Genomic DNA, 19,108 nt, shown 5'->3' on the forward strand with positions numbered 1-19,108 from the left:
CACGTACCGCGATTAGCCACGCATGCGCAGAGTCCACTGTCCAGAGCGCAGATCTCCGGGTCTAGTTAGTAGCTTGGAAATGTCAACTGCCGGCTGGATGTCTGATTTGGCACGCTCTGAGCACCGAGCTGCTGGTGCAATCAACTTAATGGCACATCATAAAATGCAATTTCAAGGCCCTGGCTGCTGTTTCGGTAGTCCTTCGATTTCTGGCAAGTCTTTTGTGTTGATTTTCGGGGAATTCCGGGCGCATGCTGCTCATACGTTGCAAATATTTTGGCTCAAAATCACAGTCTCAAGCTGCGCCAAAGTGTCTCGGAGGACATCCAAGGAACTCTCTCCTCTCGGCTCGTGCTGGGCCAGCAGTCCTGGAAAGTTGTTTTGTTTCAAAATTATTAGGAAGCTAACTGTTGTTTACTGTATTTAAATGGTCTGCGGTTTTCGCTCAGGTTCAGCTGTCGGACAAAACAAAAGCAGTAGCATCTGTACAGTAGTTATTTCAAAGTATTCACCAGGTGCCAGTGTGACACATCCAGGAGATCACGCCCTTGAGGTTACCTTAAATTTCATATTATAATTTATAAATTGTCAAAGGAAACCCGGAGAAATATTTAAATTCATCAGAAACTCCTTAAAATATTCAAAAAATTAAAAAAAAAATTTAAGCCACTTTTTGGATGAGTAATGGCGGTACTGTAAGCCCTGATCACAAAATGGTACACTATTCCCCAATCGGATATAAATTGGCAGAGCTATGGCTATCGGAAGGGGGCAAACTAGGGATTTCTGGAAATCACAAAATTTTACAGGGGTACCCCTTAAATTAATTTTAAAGTTTGCATTCCATAAATTTCCATTGGAAACTCAAACCTTCTTAAATCCCCGATATCAGTTTCTTTTGTTCTAAAGTTATAAGCTGCTTTTGGAAGCCGCCTTGTCTAGTTGAGTTGAATATTGATGCTATAGTTGGCTTCGAAACTAGAGCAGATGTGGCAGCCTCCTCTGGCATTCAGGGCAATTGCCAACAATTGCAACTAATTGGGCCGAAATACTCTCGACTCCGGGAGTCCTAAGCTGCTCTAAGTACTGCACTCAGAAAATTGAATATTAATGCCCGGATACCACTTGAGGTGGCCGGCAAATTGCGTCCATGTCTGTGGCATGCAACAAATTACATACATGCAACTCGGCTCACTTCTTCCCGAAACGCAATTGAGCGAGCAATTTGCTGTGGCACGACGCATTGCCATTCGCCACGCCACACACACTCAGCAGAGCCAACTGAGAAGATCAGCTCCTATAGACAGGGATAAGGCGAAGGAACCCCGGGCAGCTGAAAGACCTGAGCCGGGCTGAGCCAAAAAGGACATTTCATTAGCACTTTGGCATCTTGTACGCATCGTACTGTGTAGAAGCCAAGTCGAGCGTTGAGAATTCGGTTTCGTCACAAGCGATTTGCTCTTTTCACAATTCAGGATTTCCCCTGCTGCTCTAGGATCTCTCGAGTCCCCTCGAGTCCCTCCTGGCATTTGATATGCCCTCCACCCCGAGCAAATGTGTGTCAACCTCGTAAATCCTGTTTGAAATTAAGTAAACTGCAGGCTGGCTGTCTGTAACGAATTTCTTATTTGATTTTGTGCATAGTTTGTCACTTACAATGTGTTAACTTATGGAGGAAAAACAAATTTTCCTCGTTTCGCAACGCTTTTTTGATTTTGAAATGCTCTTTAGCCTGTGTCCGCTCATCTCGTGGCAGATGCAACATTGCCACTGGGGGTCACTAACGAGGTGTGGCGGGAGTTCCATGAGGGAGGAGCTGGGGAGTATTACCAGGAATAGGTATTCATAGTTAGCGTTACGAAATCAGTTTATGGAGCGAATAAAAACATTATTTTGGGTTCATTTGGAGGAACAAATTTGTGACTTCAAAGGCTAACTCTGATTCACAAAGAAGAATCCATAAGGTTGAATGAAAAGTTAGAGATAAACATTTATTATGAATGATATTTTTTCTCCACAAATTCTTCTTCCTTGAGTTCCAGCCATCTTGATCTTGTCTCGCTGTTGCTTATTTATCCAAAGGACATTTGCGAGTCCCTGCCAGACGTTAATCGGTTTGGTTAGGATCTCTAAGAAAAGGTGCCGTGGATAATGGGAATCTCTACAAACAGAAGCTTAGACCGAGAAATCTCAAAGTATGCTAAAAATAATAAACAGCTTGCTCTCAAGTATTATTGGGCCCAAGCCTCTTTTAAGCCCGAGAAGCCTTCGTGCGGTAGGTCCTTCTCGTCTGGAGTCTAGACTAGACTCGGACAATAGCCCAAAAACATATTGCCCTCACACCCCGAGCTCAAAACCCCGTACAAACACAAACAGATTACTTCGGTCCAAGAGGACACAAAAAAAAAACAGGAATGAGTTTCGAAAGGGCAAAAACAAGGCTCCTCAACTTTAACCACACCACAGCACAACACACTGGCCCAAAACACACATGGCCAACACTCACAGGTACGTATGTGCAATGGCTGGCTGAACAGCATCAATTGTAAAAGGATTAGGGCTTAATTTGAAATGCGCATTCATTTGCACTCCGCTCCAACTGCCTGGAGCTATCCAGCTCGTCCTGATCCCCGGCTTCTCATCCCGATTCCGATAGTGATTCCCATACCGATTCCTCTCCGGGTTTCCATAAGCGGATTTCTGGCTGCATTCTGCCGGAGTGCTCTGTTTTTTTGCTGTCCCATTTTGTTTGTTGATAGTTCGCCCCCTTCTGTTTTCTATTTTCTTTTTTTTTTTTTGTATTGTCCTTTTTTTGTTAGACTCTCATTAGTTTTCAAATAGCTGCATTAATAGGCAAAGGATATACTCGCCAGCATGCTGGGAATTGCTCAATTTGTGGCACTAAGCCCCCGTCCTTTGTTGTGTCCTGTTTGTTATTGCAGCCTGTGTGGGTTTGAGCCAGGTGGAAAGTCGTGGAGAATATAAAATACAATCGTTGTTAACCGGGCTGCCATCCTTGCTGTCATTTCTCCTAAGCAGCTCACATAAATCAGGACAGTACTGCGTCTTGGCCATCCAGTCAGTCAGTCAGTTAGTAGTTTGTTTTGGCTCACTTGTCGAAACCATTTGGCTCGTTCGCGGGGAAATCGGCTTAAACAAAAAAAAAGGAGGGGCCGCGACAAAAATCGGGTTTAACCATGCGGGGTACGGGGACGGCATTCTTTGCATTTCTCCTGCAGCCACTTTCAGCCAGAATTCCCCCACTGTCCCCACACAGCTCCCTCGAACTGAAACAGAAACACATGTCACAGATTTGTTTCTGCTTCGGAAGCACTTAAGCACTCAGCAAATTTGTTTGAAAAATCTGGAACTGAAACCGAAACTGAAACTGGGGCTGGATCTGGATCTGGAAGCTGAATCTGAATCTGGAGCTGCTCCATCTATGGGGCAATAAATGGTGTTCATTGTTTGCTCTCTCCTTCCCGGGGCAGGTTTATTTTTGAAAAAAAAAGTATCAAGGGGATCTTCATATTGGGGTAAGAACTCAACAAATTGATGATATGCCCCTTTGACACTTGAGTCCATTATTTATGCACAGGCTTGCGATTATTTCCACATTCTACTGACTCACATCCGTGCCAGGGATGGGGGGCGTAGGTGGAGGCGTGGCCATCCGAATGACAGGCTGATGGCTTACGGATTTCATGCACTTCCATTTCACTCAAAAATTCGCTGCTGAGTGCCCGTTGGAGGAAGGAAAAAAATTGAGAAAAAAAATGCAAGTCCACTTGCCCGGCTTTGTTTTAAATGCCTCGTGGCTTTCTTTCGGGGTTTCTCCGCTGGCTTTTGCTGCTTTGGGCCACACTTAAGCGCATTTAAGGCTTAACGGTACCGGACGACATTTGATTAATTACCAACTTTAATATTTCCATTGCCATTTTATGCCTTCCAGTCATAAATCTTTTTTTCGTCTTGCTTGTGCAAGTTTTTAAATATTTTATTACTCATAAATATATTCCAACACTTGTTTCCGAAACTTACACTTCTATATCTGAGTGTGAACCAATTATAAGCAAATTGTCCCTTCTATGGAGTACCAGCCACAAAAAGGGGGTTTGTTGGACTGCAAATAAATCATGCCACTATATAGCCACACTAATGAACTATAAAACGACACAACCGACTTGGCAAGGTGTCGGCAGCGATGGCTGGTTCCTAGGACACTGAAAGAATAACTTTTCATCAGAAGAATATACCCCAAAATAACTTTAATTAAAGTACATTTTATTTAAAAAAGTTCTTAGGCCACAAACTTTTTTATTAATACTTTTTTAGCAATCAATTATTCAATATCTTTCTGTGTGGCAAACAAACAGGGGCCGGCAGGTTGATCGCCCTGAAAATGTCTGTTTGAAATGCATACCGAATCGAAAGGAGGGAGGGCCCGCCTGCCTGCCTGGCACTGGACTGGCTGCGATGGCATAAATAAATTTATAATAAATTGCAAAGTTTAAAAATGACGATATATCATTTGTCGCAGCATGTGTCACCCATTCTCCGCGCTGTCTGTTCTCGGAGTGGGGGGTTTGTTTGGCAACTGGCCGCTCAAAAGTGCGAACGATTCAATTAATCTTGACACTATTTATTATTATCATTGGGAGGAGGGCCTGAGGAGGTGCAGGAGTACCAGGTCTAGTTCCAGGTCCAGGATAGCGACTGCCCATGTCGCTGTTACATTAATTAGTGGAGCAGTCCGAAGTCCGGAGAATGGAGAGCGGAGAACGGAGAACTGAGTCCGGAGACCGGATAGGACATGTGTGTGTTGCGGCATTATCATATTTATTAAGCGGCCGCATCGCCTGCAGCTCCTTTCGGCCTGGCTTAGTGAATTGGCTAAAGGATAGCACGGGAGGGAGGAGGGCTTCAGGGGGGACTGGGCTGTCTGACTACCCGCGGCTATCACAACAACGAAAATTGATTGCTTCTGTTGTTGTGGCTGGCTTTGATCGTGTTAAGATAGGCCCAGTATACATATTCCCGTACCCAGTTTCTGACTTCTATAGAAAGTTTTATGCATAACTTTGCCTGGACATACATAGTGCCGCACCATGGGCATCGTAAATATCTTTTAGTGCCTTCCTGTTTCTCATTCGCAATTCTTTTGCCTTGCACGCATTTTCATTCCGGGAGGTGTAAGGTGTAAGGGTATGGCAACTATTTTTGTGACAGATCATAAATCAAAAATCATACACACACTACCTGTCCCGGTGCTCCACTGCATTTCAATATTCTCAAGCCCCACACACGGAGGCACTGGGGCAAATAAACTGAAAAGAGACCAACAGGTAGGAGGTTGCAACTTGCAACTTGCAACTTGCCACTACCAACTTGCAACTTGCAGGTGTTTGCTCCAAATGAATGACTCTCGGCGCGATTGTAAATTAAGTTCACCCAACGACTCGACTGACACTTGCCAGCTATTCCGGCAATCAGGCTGCATTTTGCCATTTGCGGTTTTATTACTGCGTTTGCATATTAATATTTTCCGTGGGCAGGCCATGCTAATGGCCCGTAAGGGGATTTATATGGGAAACTGGTGTCTATGTGTCTATGCGAGAAAATAGTGGGGATTATCTTGGCAGATGCCCTCGCAAAAGTGAGACGTATATATGCCCGAAGGGGATATCGTAAAATTTCATAAATAAACTTTAATTAAAAGTTTACTCCTTTTATTGAAAATATGAGGATGTATACGAGTGTAGGAGTTCTTTAGACCCCAATATATTTGAGGCTTAGTAACAGAAACGATTAAAATTTGTTCCACTGAGCTTTCGAAGTGAAAGGTTAGCTCTTAAATCAAGAAAAGTATCCAATAAACATGAAATTACACACCTCACACTTATCAGAGGCTGATGTTTTTTATAGACACCCGAGAGCCGCTGTTTAGTTATTTATAAAGCAGCCTTTTGGCCAAAATATTTATTACCAACGAATGTTGCGGCAAAGATTAAAATAAAAATTTAATTCTTTCATTCATAAAAGCCAGGAGTAGCATCTCGGGGAGTTACCGTAATGGTATTATTCAGTTAACGAGAAAAAAGCAGTTACTTCGGATGCCGGACACGTAGACGAACCCGAGCGTTAATCGCCCCAACTGATCTGTGGCATATGTCTAATAAATCTTAATCCAACCCGAATCCGAACTCCAACCCGAGAAAAACTCAACTAACCCAATTGCTACTAATTTTTTGTGCGTTTTCTCGAGTGATGCGACGTGTGATGCCAGGGCCAAGATTGCGATAACGATTTGGCCACCAGAACGGGAAATAATCGTAATGGAAAATCGTATCAAACTCACGTAGCAGTGTACCAGCAAATTGCTTCATTCATGGCCAACAGAATTGGACCCTACCTGACCGAGAATGAAAACCATAATCCAAAACCGAACCGAAACCCTCATCTAATCGGGTTCCCTATTCCGGGAAGATGGAGCACTTCTAGTCTCTTAAAGAGAAGTCTGGATAACTACTGGAGTAGCATTTTAATTGGTTTAGTGGTTCATGGAAGCAATTACCCATGGGGTTGCACGAAAATACGAGCACTAACTTTTTTGTGACAGTTTGTGGAAGGGCTGGCCATATAAGCTGGGTCTTTGATTTTAATGAATTTAAATTATGACAGCTGCTGCCCAGGCCACAAATATTTTATGGCCTTTAAATTCCCAAATAAATTCGACTTAAAAACGCCAACGGAAATGCAAAGAAAACAGCTCCAGAGTCCGGACTCTCGACCCAAGTCCCGAACAACAAACCCATTAAATTGTGTGATTTGCTTTGTGAGGAACTCAAATGGCATTGTGGTGGGAGTTTTGGAGATCGACTTGGAGATCGACTTTGAGATGGAGATGGAGATGGAGAGATCTTTTATGATTTAAGCCCAGACATTCAGAGTTCGAAGCGTAATCCTTTAAGTTATTGACGCAGTCGATGCATTGATGAAATTTTATTTATTTATACACAACCCTTTTGTTGATCGTCTTGGAGCATTTATGGCCAGGCCGGACTAATCCCGCAGGAGATTCAGCTCGGGCCTTTATTGTGGGTAATAGCTGAGGGATTTCTCTAGGCCCCGTCGATGTCGATGTCGATGTCTTATATAACACAGTGTTACTTTTGACACTTTTATTGCCGCCGCTGCCCTAGGCGAGAACAAAAGGAATCCGGAATCCGAAATCAGGCTCTCCCAGCCTTTGGGGATTGCCCGAATGCCTTGGAGTGGTAATTAAATTGGCCGATGGCATTGTGAAAGGTCCACTTGGGCTCGGACGGGACCGTCTCCTGCCTGTGCTTGTTATGTCTCAATCTAAGCGGCCGTCACATAATTAGCCAACAGTCAACCGTCAACGGCTTTGAAAGAATCTCGAATCTGGGATCTCGCCAAGTGCTGTGGCGAGTGCTGCAATATGACAAACTAGGTAACCGGTTTCACTAAAAGATCTCCACTACGCATGCGCGACTGCAGCTCCAAATCCATGGCCAAATCCGCGCATTTGCGGCGGCCAGTTGCCTTTTAATTTTGGCGCTGACAGTCCGCCGTTCTTTCCCGTTCGCCTGGCAAATTAACACCTCAAGCGGACAGGCCGGAGTCATTTGCCATCGGATGTCTAATGTTCGGAGCGTTTGGAGCGCGCTGACAGCCGCGAATTGCATTTGACGCTCGCCAATTGGTCTGGAAGGCTGTGCCGACTGAGGAGCATTTCCTGCGTTCTTTTAACTCATTTTAGTTCTGCCTAATTTGGTTGGTAAAGACGCCGAAGAAGGGTTAGTTACAGAGAGAAAAAATAAACTCGAAAGATATTAAACTAAAACAATGAATGGTAAATATTTAAGAAGATTTTGCTGAGTTTTTTAATTCGATAACTTTATTCAATCAAGTATTATAAATTTGTTCAGTGCCTAGAATAAAGCTTCGATGCCAGATAAAAAGAAGGACCAGATTTTTGATGATTCCTCCGATGAGTTGTGTCCAAAAAGAGAGTGGCAACCGTTTTTATCGGCCACTGCTTATCGATGGCACTCGGCTGGCAAGTCAATGGGTGAAAATTAATTAAAAACTCATCAGATAAACGACACAAGCCCGGACCGTGCCTCAATTATAATTATGCCGGTCCTGGCGAAAACCATTTCTAGCGGTGTCCGATGGCCAAACCTTTGTCCATCGCCTCCGCTGCGCCATCCGGAGAGTTAAGTATTCATAACTATATTTATCGGCCATCAAAAATCAATTGCACTCGAAAGGGGAGTAGGGCCAGGGGGTAGGGAGTTTGGTTGCCCGGACCCGAGGCTGTTAACCGGTATATGGTATATCGGTCCTGCCGCGAGGCGTTCAAATTGCGCTTGTTAACATTTTTGACCGCCTGCTGGGGGCCAACTATGGCGACCAGCGACCATCGACCAGCGAAACCCATCCAACCGACCAAAAAGCCAACAAACCAAACGTGCTACGCATAATAATTTTAGCAGTCGAATAAGTACTTCAATGTATCGGGGGAATCGGGGGCTTATCTGGGGAAAGAATCGCATTCACGGAGGACGGGCGACAACCCAGACTCCCGACTCCAGAATCCTCCGACTGATAAGATGTGTGTGTCGCTCGGTTGAAATAACAGAAATCATAATGTTTATGCCATTAAATTGTTAACAAAGCGAACAAGCTACTGGCCGATTGCAAGTTTCAGGTAAGAGAAAATAAAAGGAGTTGGAGCCAAAGGTCCCGCATGTCAGCACGCACATAAATTATCGTTGATATATATTTTTTGTGTCGTGTGAATGTCCAGTGTCCCGGTTGGTTTATTTATTTACCCAACCGATGGCTACGTGACATTCACGCTTGGACGTCCACCAACCTCTATATAGTATACTAAACGTGACCCAGTCCGGATATCTCTCGGCTGCTGGATATCTTTTCACTTCGGGTCTTATCTATTCGGACCTATCGCCAAGCCATTTCTTAATTTTTCCCCCTCACTTGGCCGAATTATTTCCTGTAATTGCGGCATGGCCATCCTCATCTCCCGTCTCTCGTAAAAAATAATCAAATGTTTCCTGCGTTCTAAACCATTTCAGGTCCATTTCACTCGTTGCAGAGATGGGTTGAAAAAAAAGGATGCTCGTGATGCTATTTGAAGTGTCAACTACCCAGTTGTCGAAGCCCACTTTTACAATGAATTGGCCAAAGGGATCTGGGCCGGATCTGGGTCGGGGTGTCTTGGGGTAGTCCAAGGGGTACGGCCAAGACAACTCACACTACCCGATCTTATTTATGGCTTTATCTTTCGCATTGTTTGTGCCAGATTTTGTTTATGTTTTCAGCTTTCCTGGGAATTCACCGAGATTCTTTTCTCTACGCCTTTTGCGGGTTGTGTGTGCGGTCGGTCGGTTGGTCGGGCTTGTAGGTTTTTTGGGTTCCTGCCCTCGGAGGGTTCTAATCACGTGCCCTGGTTTGCCTTAATTATACCTCAGAGTGTCTTTGGATTAAGACCTTTGAATTAGAATGTGACTAAACTTAATTTGCACCACTGTTTGGGGGCTAATTAGAAGGGCTGTTTAAACTCAGTCTTTCAATCTTTCATTTTCCATTGTTTGGCTCTAAGATTACCCTCTATTATTAGCCATTGGCCCTAAGATAGTAACAATAGATTCAAGATTGATTTAAACAAAGACCTAGATCATAATACCGATTTTATCGGTACACATATTTGAGGCCCTCACTGTCCACTAAATGCTGCAATCAAGTGCCGCGGCAATCTAACGAAATTTTGATTAGCACAATTAAATTATTACATGCCACAAAAGGCGGCAATTACCGAGGGGAGTGAGTGTGGTGTGAATCTTGGCAAGTGGGGGAGCGGCAGGTGCGGCCGGGAGATGAATGTTTGCCGCCAGCTGGCTCTGACCCACGCAAACTTGGGAGAAATGCCCGTCGACCACAAGACACGGCCATGGTCAAAACCACAAATGAACGACATTAGTTACACTTAGGCTCCCGTAGAAAGGCCGGGAGAGAAAATGGTGGAAAAATAATTAACAAATTAAATGAACAAATGCCCCGAAAAGAGATTGGAACGCATCTGCAACTCGAGCGAAGGAAATTATGGAATTGTCGTGTCGAGAACAAAAGAACTAGAGCTCTGTATTTTTTTTTTGGGAATCCAAATAACTGAGAATATCGGATAGAGAACGCTAATTGAGGTTTTGGGATAGACAGGCCGCAAGTTTACACAAGCTAATTGTTATATAACCTCTCTTGGAACTTGTGAAAATCTCTTCATCATCATCATTGGAAAATGTAGGTATGCAGGTACACAAGAACAACAGACTCTTGTCAAAATATATACACATATCGGGCGAGGCATTAAAAATGCATTTTGACAGGCCTTACCTGGGCACGGGCCTCGACCTCTACCACTACCTGTTGGCACTTTGCGGCTTTGATCGATAATCGCCGAGCAGCCCACGCAAAAGTGTCCGTCACGCTAACTCCTAATGGCATTAAAATATACAATAACCCACGCCGGAGTCCTGATCCGGGACTAGTTTCTGCGGTCCTAGAACCGCGGCCAGGACTGGCAGCTGTAGCTGTCCCATCGTTGCTTTATCCCTTAATGTGCTTTTGTCTGCAACACTCGCAATCCTCTCAAGTGCAACCGAGCTGCATCAGATTAGAACAGGTTCGCCTTTGTCTGGCTGACAAATAAATCCAAATTTTAATTCCCTGGCCAGCGGGGACGGCAGAAAGTTTTGCAGGAATTTTCGGCTTTTCATTCTAGTAATCGCATTGACTGAAAAGTTGCCACTAAGCCGCGTGTTGTTCCTAACTTTGCAATTAAAATCCATCAAGCTGCAACTCCAACACCACATGCACTTTGAATTCACACTTCCACGCTGATGGATTTCCATGGAAAACTGTCATCAAACAGGGTAAATCTCCCAGAGATCCAGAGATCCCATGAATTTCGATAACAACTTGTCACAATTCTGACAAGTTACTGAAGTGTGCATTCGTTCTCTGTTCTAATGAAGAAATTATCTATAATGATACGCGGAAAAAACGCATTGCCTGGAAATGAAATAATTGTTATGTTATGATAAAAATCAAATTATGGAGAAACTGAAACCTGCTGCAGCCCAAAATGCCCGAAAACCTGAAAAGGGTACTCCATATCCATACATCGCGTTTCAGGGATGGAGGGTTAGCCCGAAATAATAGCCTACACAATGATTATGAGAGTGACGTATTGTTTTGTGATAAGCATGTGAAATATTTGATGGATTTATTACACAAAAATATGGTATCGCATGCACTGAACTGGGAAGAGGTGTGTGTGCGTGTCCAGGATGTGTCACTCAGGAGCAGGTGGAGTGGAATCAGTCTCAGATAAGTGGAGATGGGGGTCAAGTGGTTCTATTCGGGGTGGTTGGACATTGTGGAAGTATTCATAGCGAAGATTTTAATCCATTTACCCTTTCTAAATCGAACACTTTGTGATAGCATACTTTCTGGATCAATGGCAGCCACAAATGCGGTCGACAATCGAACTTTCAATTTCCAAAAACTGCAGTCCCTGGCAGCTGGAACTGCCAACAGGTGCTGCCGGCAGTTGGCCAACTTCTTAGCCATTCCGATCATAACCACAACTGGCAACTATTGCATCTGCCATGTGCCACCATTACCACCTCCCCGTACCCACAAACCCAACCACGTTCGATGTGGTGTCAACCACTTGGAACAGCTTGACAGAAACGGTTCAGGGAATCGAATGGTTCGGGGCATGGGTTCGAGGCTCGGGGTTCCATCTATCCGAAAAGTGTTTGGAGAGCTAAAAGCATGTTATCAGACATCTGGGTGTTTACATGCGTATCAAAGGCGAGCACGCAGAGCAAACCTAATCAATATGCTCGTCATTTGCGCCAAGTTACATTTTCCTTTTAGCCGAGTACGTGTCAACGGGTCTGGGCCGGGCTCAAAGGCAATCCAAATACTTGTACGCAGGACGCTGAGAAAGCATTGTGTCTTTGATATTTCGGGCATTAAACATTGATGAGTTATAGCACGCCAGCGCACAGTCCGTACTAAATAATTATTTTTGTACATTTTGAAGTGCAAGAAGGTGTCTTCTGTGTCTTTTGTGGAATTTCCAAGGCACACCCACCTACCAGCTCCTCTAATTTATGTTCATGACCTCTAATGGTCGAGCATCTAGCAGCGAGCTGTGGACTGGGAGCTGGGAGCTGTGTGAGCGCCATCAAACAAATTGCCCCAGCGAGCGTGTTTTGTATGCACATTGAATTTTGATATGGATACGGATAAGGATAAGCCAGCGACCCCAGACCCTAGCTCCCAGTTCTCAGTGCCCATCCAAGTCCAAGTCCAAGGCTCCCCCTGCGTAAGATTAATTGATACATGTCCATTTCGTGTTGACAAGCTCGGTGAATGGAGGAAAATCTTGGCCACCAAAAGAAAAACAACAATAAAAGGTACAAGAAGCGTGGCCAAAAATAAATGATGCCCAATAAGGCCAGGACACTTTTATCGCTCCCTGTTGATAATAAACAATCTAGGCGAGCCACAAAAGTAGAGGAATAGAGTGCGTGGACTGGGGTGGTGAGAGAATGGAGGTGGGTGGAGGTCTCCTAGTGTCCTTTGTTGGGTGACATATGTGTGCCTGGCTGCCCGCTGACTGTTCATCCATTTGACTGTGCCCATTACGTGTCCGGCCCTCCTCGGAGGGCGCTACTAAATCAACCATCTATCAATCAGTCAGTGAGTCCTGCACGGGCTTTTAGCATGACAATAGATATCCTGGCCATTGTCCTCGCTCCGATTTCGATAGATTTTCTCGGATAGACCCAGCTTCGATTTCGATTGCGCTTGCGATTGCGGCGCCTTTACAGTTTAATTACAGAGCTCGAGACGCGCACGGTCCACAGTGCGTATACTTGATGGCATGGCGATCCAATCAAAAGCCTGTCAGGCGGCCGGTCGGAAGCCTTGCAAAAACTTTGTGTGTTGTGTGTCCACTGCCACGGTGGGCCACGGTAATGAAACCTTCGCATACGCCGCATTCCGCCATCCTCCATCCGCCAACCACGCAACCACCCAAATAGCCACGCCCACCCACGCCCACTTAATTAGTGCCTCAGCTCATTTCACAGCGCGTTCGTGTCTGTCGGCCTGTCGCTTGATTGTTTTTGGGGTTTGACCCATTTGCGGGAATGCAAAACAAAAGCGAGTCAGGTCAACCGTCCACACAACATAGCAACGCCACCGCTGAGCCACCCAAACACCATCCTGCCACCATCCCACCACCACCCACTCACTCATCCATTCCCTGTCTGTCTGTTGTATTCCGCCGACAACTATGCCGCTTTTGTTGCATTCGCAATGGGCATGGAGCATGGAGGATGGTGCAACGTGCATCGCGTATCGAGCTGCTCGCCACAAACAATATGTCCCTTCTGTGCAACTAGCTCATAATTAAATTAATTAAATTCAATAGCGGCGGCAGCGGGAGGCCGAGGTCATAATTACGCCCTGTTGATTTACAACAACCGACCAAAAGCCCCTAACGAGCTGACAATTTTGCTGCCACCCGCCGCCTATACAGACTGTTCCCCAATTGAAAATGTCAACTGGATGCAGCGGGGAGAAAGGGAGAAAGTCTCAGATATTCTCAAGCTTCCCCAAAGGGAACAGGAAACTGCTTAACTTGGGCATTTTCAAGACAGTGGGTTATTGAGTTAAAGGATTTGGTGTTACTAGGTTTGATGGAAGAATCACTTCTTATGATTTTAAATTTTGGAAAAGTTCGTATAGCCATAGAGACTATCTCATAGACCAGACCAAAGAATAATTCTTTAAAAAAAACGAACTTTCCGCAATCTGTGGCCCATTGTGCCAGACTTTGGGCTTCTGTCTTTGCCTCGCAGTGTCCTATCTCTATCGAGGGGAGGCTGTTGCACCTCCGCTCCAGAGGGGGCAGCGTGGAGGTGGAAATGGAGACCGGCCGCAACTCACAAATTGGCAATTTGACTTGATCCAGTCCCCCGGGTCCGGCCACGCAATACCGCACTGCTGGATGCCCAGAAACAACAAAAACGACTACGATGACGACGACGACGTCAATATGATGATTTAGAGCACGGAAATCGTTGTCGCAGAGTCTCCCGGTGGCGAAGGAAAATCCCGGGGTGTTCAGAACTGAGGGGGACAAATCGAGTTAAAGCTGAAGCTAGATAGTGGGTGCCGGCAGCTTTGTCTGGGAATTCGAGCTCTTGTTTTCGCTCGGTTTCATAAAAAACGCATTAATTCTAATTGGCAGCAATTGCAGCGAACCGCCCGGTGAGCGTTTAGTGGGATCAGATCACTGACTCACTCGTCAACATAGACGGCACCACCAGTGGTGATCCAACACCACCTCCGCCGGTTCTTTTAGTGTGAGAAAGTGATGAACTGGCCAAAGAAAGAGTGCGACCCTTTGGTCTGTCCGGTTTGTTTGACTTTCGGTGCGTTGGGCGGCAAACAGACAAAAGGTAACACAGAAATATAGTTACACTAAAATTTAGCGGCAGTTCAATCGCCGAACAAATAACCTTTCTGTAGGCCCTTTCTGTGTGTCCTCCCAATTCTCAGCTCCCCGCTAATTGCCTTTTGTCTGTGTTGTCTGGGCCAAATGCGTGCACTTTGTTTTAAGTGCAGCCGATATCTGTCCGTTTCAGGCCATGGCTTAGATTTTGGTTTTAGTTTCGCCTCCAGCGTGAAAATGTGAAATTTTTAGAGGCCCAAGGGAGAGACTTCCATAAACTTATTTCTTTTTTTAATAAAACTCCTACTTACCATATTTAAAAGGAAACTTGTCCTCTTGGACATTGTTTCAAATGGAAGCCGCTGCACTTAAAATTTCAGCCGCAAAGTGTCAAAGAGTTGGACACTTGAAACGGAGCACTTCTTCGCCCACATGGAACCGCATTAACATTTGGCCTTTTCTAAGGAATTCCGCCCGGAGATGGCTTATTCGGAGGGTGGCGGTGGGGCAGACATGCGATAATTAATTGCTTCATTACCGCGGCGAGTGAAAAGCAATGCAAAAGAACCGCAAATGCGAAAGTTGTGAGAACCGGGTGGTATTTTTGGTAATGGGGGGCTGTCAGGGGGTAGAGTATGCCCCCGTTGTGATGGACAGCCGTACAGCGAGAGTTTGACAGGCCAGCTAATTGAATTGTCTTCTGCTCTGCGGCGCGGATTTTAAAATGTTCGGCTATCAAAAAACGTAAAATAAAAATCAGCCACAAGCCACAATCTTCAATCCACAAGAAAATAAATATTAACTCGACCGCGGCGGCGGCGGCGGCTATTTTAAAATAAAACCACATTCGACAGAAAGCTACAAAATAGTTTTGGAAATGTTTTCAAATTATTTTAATGCCTCGCCGATGAAGTCGAGGATGATGATGATGTTGATGAACTAAATGTTTGCTGTTGTCCCAACAAAAGTACTAAAAAGAGGGAAGTAGAACTCTACTCTGCTGCCCCCGCCGCTAATAGTGTCAAAAGTTTAATGATGAGCCGGGGGGCTGTCAGGTTTTGGGGTCGGTGTGCCACCACCCCCACTCCGAGTACTACGGACAGTGTTCGTGTTCCAAACAGCTGTCAGTGGGGAAGTGACAGCGCCATTTTGCAGATGGCGGCCTAAGAGATCAGCAAACGGAAGCAAAATAACGGTGTGATGGGTAAAGTGGGGCAAGAACAGTTAATTGGAAAACCGCAGAGAAGTTAAGTTTGGTCTTAAAGATACTTCAAGGTAACTTAAAGTGCAGACCAAAACTAACCTAGCTAGAACCTGTGAAAAGTACACAAAACAAATAGAATGCCCTTATCTATTGAATAACTCTTGATCTTGAGATCTAAACAGAAAACCGCAACCTGAAGCATCTTATTCCTCGAGGACCATATGTGGCCAAAACCACACATTTGCTGGGCACTCATCCCTCAATCTATTCCCCTAAATCTCGAGATGCGGTCGCATTTGCCTATCGAGGAGTGTGTGGTGATGCCCCGGGCATGTGTGATAAGTTGGTCTACTGGAAACAGGCCCGAAGATAGTAATCGCAGGATGAGAAGCCTCATGTGGCAGTGACACCTACAACCAAATCTGCACATGTCGTAGTCTAAAGAGGGAGAATTAAGAGGAAGAGGATGCAAAGGACGCAAAGGATGCAAGGACGGTAGGTAGATGAGACTTGCGTGTAAGGAGAGCAGAGAGCCGATGCTAGGCGATCCCTGTGCACATATTGTATATATTGTGCGTACTATCGCTGTACTGGGATCGCGGTGTGTTCTGCGGATCTAGATAGCATCAGGTTGGGTTTCTCCTTCTCCAGGCTCCGGTTCACATGTGGAAGCCCAAATTGCGTTGTTAAAATGCGAGAGGCGTTGACAATGGGCACAAATACCAACACACATGCCGGCTGGATGGGTTAGTCTAGGCGCAGGACTTGTTCCTGGGCTCGTTTACAAAGCCAAACAATGAAGGCGGCCTTATCGAGATGTTGTTATGGTAGGCGAGTTGATAACCGATGCCGAGATATGTAGTCCCGATCGGCCAGAAAGGAAGCAGCTGTTCCACTCGGCAGCTCAGCTCCCAAAAATCTGCTGGCCTTGATCGAGCTACGAGCATACCCTGTAATTACCGGTGTCCAGCAGGTGTCAAAATAATTAGGCGCCTACTTAGCCAAGCGAAGGAATCGGAGCAGGAGCTTGGGCCATCCTGAGAGCCCAAGCTTTCGATGTCGGACCAATTACCGATGATTATCGTCAACACCTTGCACTCAAGGTGTCAAAATGTGCGCAGGGCATCATGCAAAATGGCAAAAGGCACTAAACCCCGAATACAGAATAACGTATAACGAATGCCGAATGACCGGCACGCTAATTATGTGAGTCGGTCTGGAGTCCGGACCGACACTCAGTCACTCAAAGTCAGCGAAATGCAGTCCGGAATTATTTTCAGCAAGTGTGAAGTTGATAGTCGGGCACGTCCATTAATCATTTGGTTGTTAACAAGGCACTTGATGGCAGTGACAGACCCCGCTTTTCAGACCCGGTCTCCGAGGGTCTTATGGTCTCTGGTCTCTGTGGAACTCGGTTTTTGGGTGCGAACTGGAAACCGAGCAGCGCCCCAAATCTGTCTTTGACTTATCCGCCTAATGGCATTTGCTGTTCAGTGTATCAAACTGAGCTCCTAATTGCCATTAATTCGGAGCACAGTTTCTGCCATTTCGATCATGAAGTCATGAGAAATGTTCGCATTTTACCTTGCAGTTCTAATGATGAGAAATGACTCATATTAGATTCATAATCACGATAAGTCCACGATTGATTAGGGCTCTTTAAGAGGCACGAACCGAATAACCGGCAATAAATAACACAATTAATGATAAAATACTGTGTGCCCAGTAACCTCTTTTTTTTGGGGGGCCAGTTATCCACTTTCTCCCAAGTTCCAAGTACAATCTATGTGCAAGTATCGCTCCTTTGTCTTGCCAACTAACCCAGTGAATTTGCCGGCAAGCCAGTCTGATTAATGTTTATGGTCACACCTCTGGGACTCATGCCGTACAAGTCGCAGAAGTCGCTGTAGCAGTTGCAGCCACGGGAAAAGAGGTGCCAAATTTTTACACCTGCAACGCACGCAAAATTGCAAGTCAGGAGCTGCAATCTGCCCCGAAGATACTGTCGAGAGTACGAGAGTACGAATCCCCAGCAGGAAGCCATAAATAAAAATTAGACAACGTGCTATAAGAACCAACTCGCACAACATATGATTTGGAAACAATTTTCTAACACCACAAGAGCAATGGGAATGGAACTGTGTGTCTTTCCCTTTTGGATTATTTATTTTCTCTTCATTTTTTTTGGCTGCTGCAGGTGCAGTCCCAGTTACTGATTGGCGGCAACCATTTAACGCTGCGTGAGTTGCCGCTCTGGCGCCCTTTGCCAACACTTTTTCTAGGCGTTAACTGTAGTTCCCGGCCATGAAACAAACACAGCAGGACCTGGCACCTCATCTCCGCTCCATACTGCGGCGGATCTCGGCGGCGGCAGCAACTTTCAACTCTGCCTGCGTCGGGTTGCCAAAAGTGATTTCCTAAATTATAGGTTCGCTTTTTGGTTAATTAAAAAGGTTCAGCCGGCTGCCGACACAGTCCTCTGTCTGAACCTCTGCCGGGGAAGATCATTATGGGGATATCCTTTACCAACACCTTCGAATCCCAGCTCTCTGTGAAACGGCGCCTGGAGGCAATTAAAGTCTTGTTATAGAATGTAATAAGTGTTTATGATCCCAGCGATGCCAGAGAGTTAATGTAGATCCTCTGGCCTCCAGTGATTAGCAGAAGTATCCCAAAAGGAGAGGATATTAACTGGTTTTAGGGAAGTTAATTAAACCGTGTTTTATAAAATCATTTATTGAAAAATTCCTGTAAAAACTATTTTATTTTTCCCATCGAGTAAGAATTCTATGCGGAATTCAATTCAGATCTGGAGACAATCGTAATATATACCCAAAAACATCTGCCAAAACGGAATCCTTTCAAAGAGATCCGCTCCTAATGATGCCGATTTGCTTTCTGGCCAAATCACTTAAACCGATGACAATCTGTGGAGCACTTAGGGCTCTGCAGTTCGCGTAAACTGATATTTTCCACGCTTCAAGCTAGCAGACCAGTCTCGTGGAGAAGATCCTGAGTGACTCAGACAATGAGATGGGCGGGGGCAATGATTTCCCAAGTCTAACCACGTCGAGGGACAGAAAGATGACATAGAGTGGCATTCCTTGGATTTTCGGGCGCGATCTTAATCGCATCTCCGGCCCAACCCAATCCAATGCAATCCTACATACCTGTTTCGGCGGAGATAACCACAAATTGTTTCGGGCCTGGTTCTCGATGTTTCTCAATATTTTTCTGGTACTTTTCGGTTCCAGAATCTAGATTCTCATCAGCATGCATCGTTGTCCTTTGGGTAGGTTCCTCAACATATATTGTTGTTT

This window comes from Drosophila bipectinata, chromosome 2R, assembly GCF_030179905.1.
Source record: "Drosophila bipectinata strain 14024-0381.07 chromosome 2R, DbipHiC1v2, whole genome shotgun sequence".
Lineage (NCBI taxonomy): Eukaryota > Metazoa > Arthropoda > Insecta > Diptera > Drosophilidae > Drosophila > Drosophila bipectinata.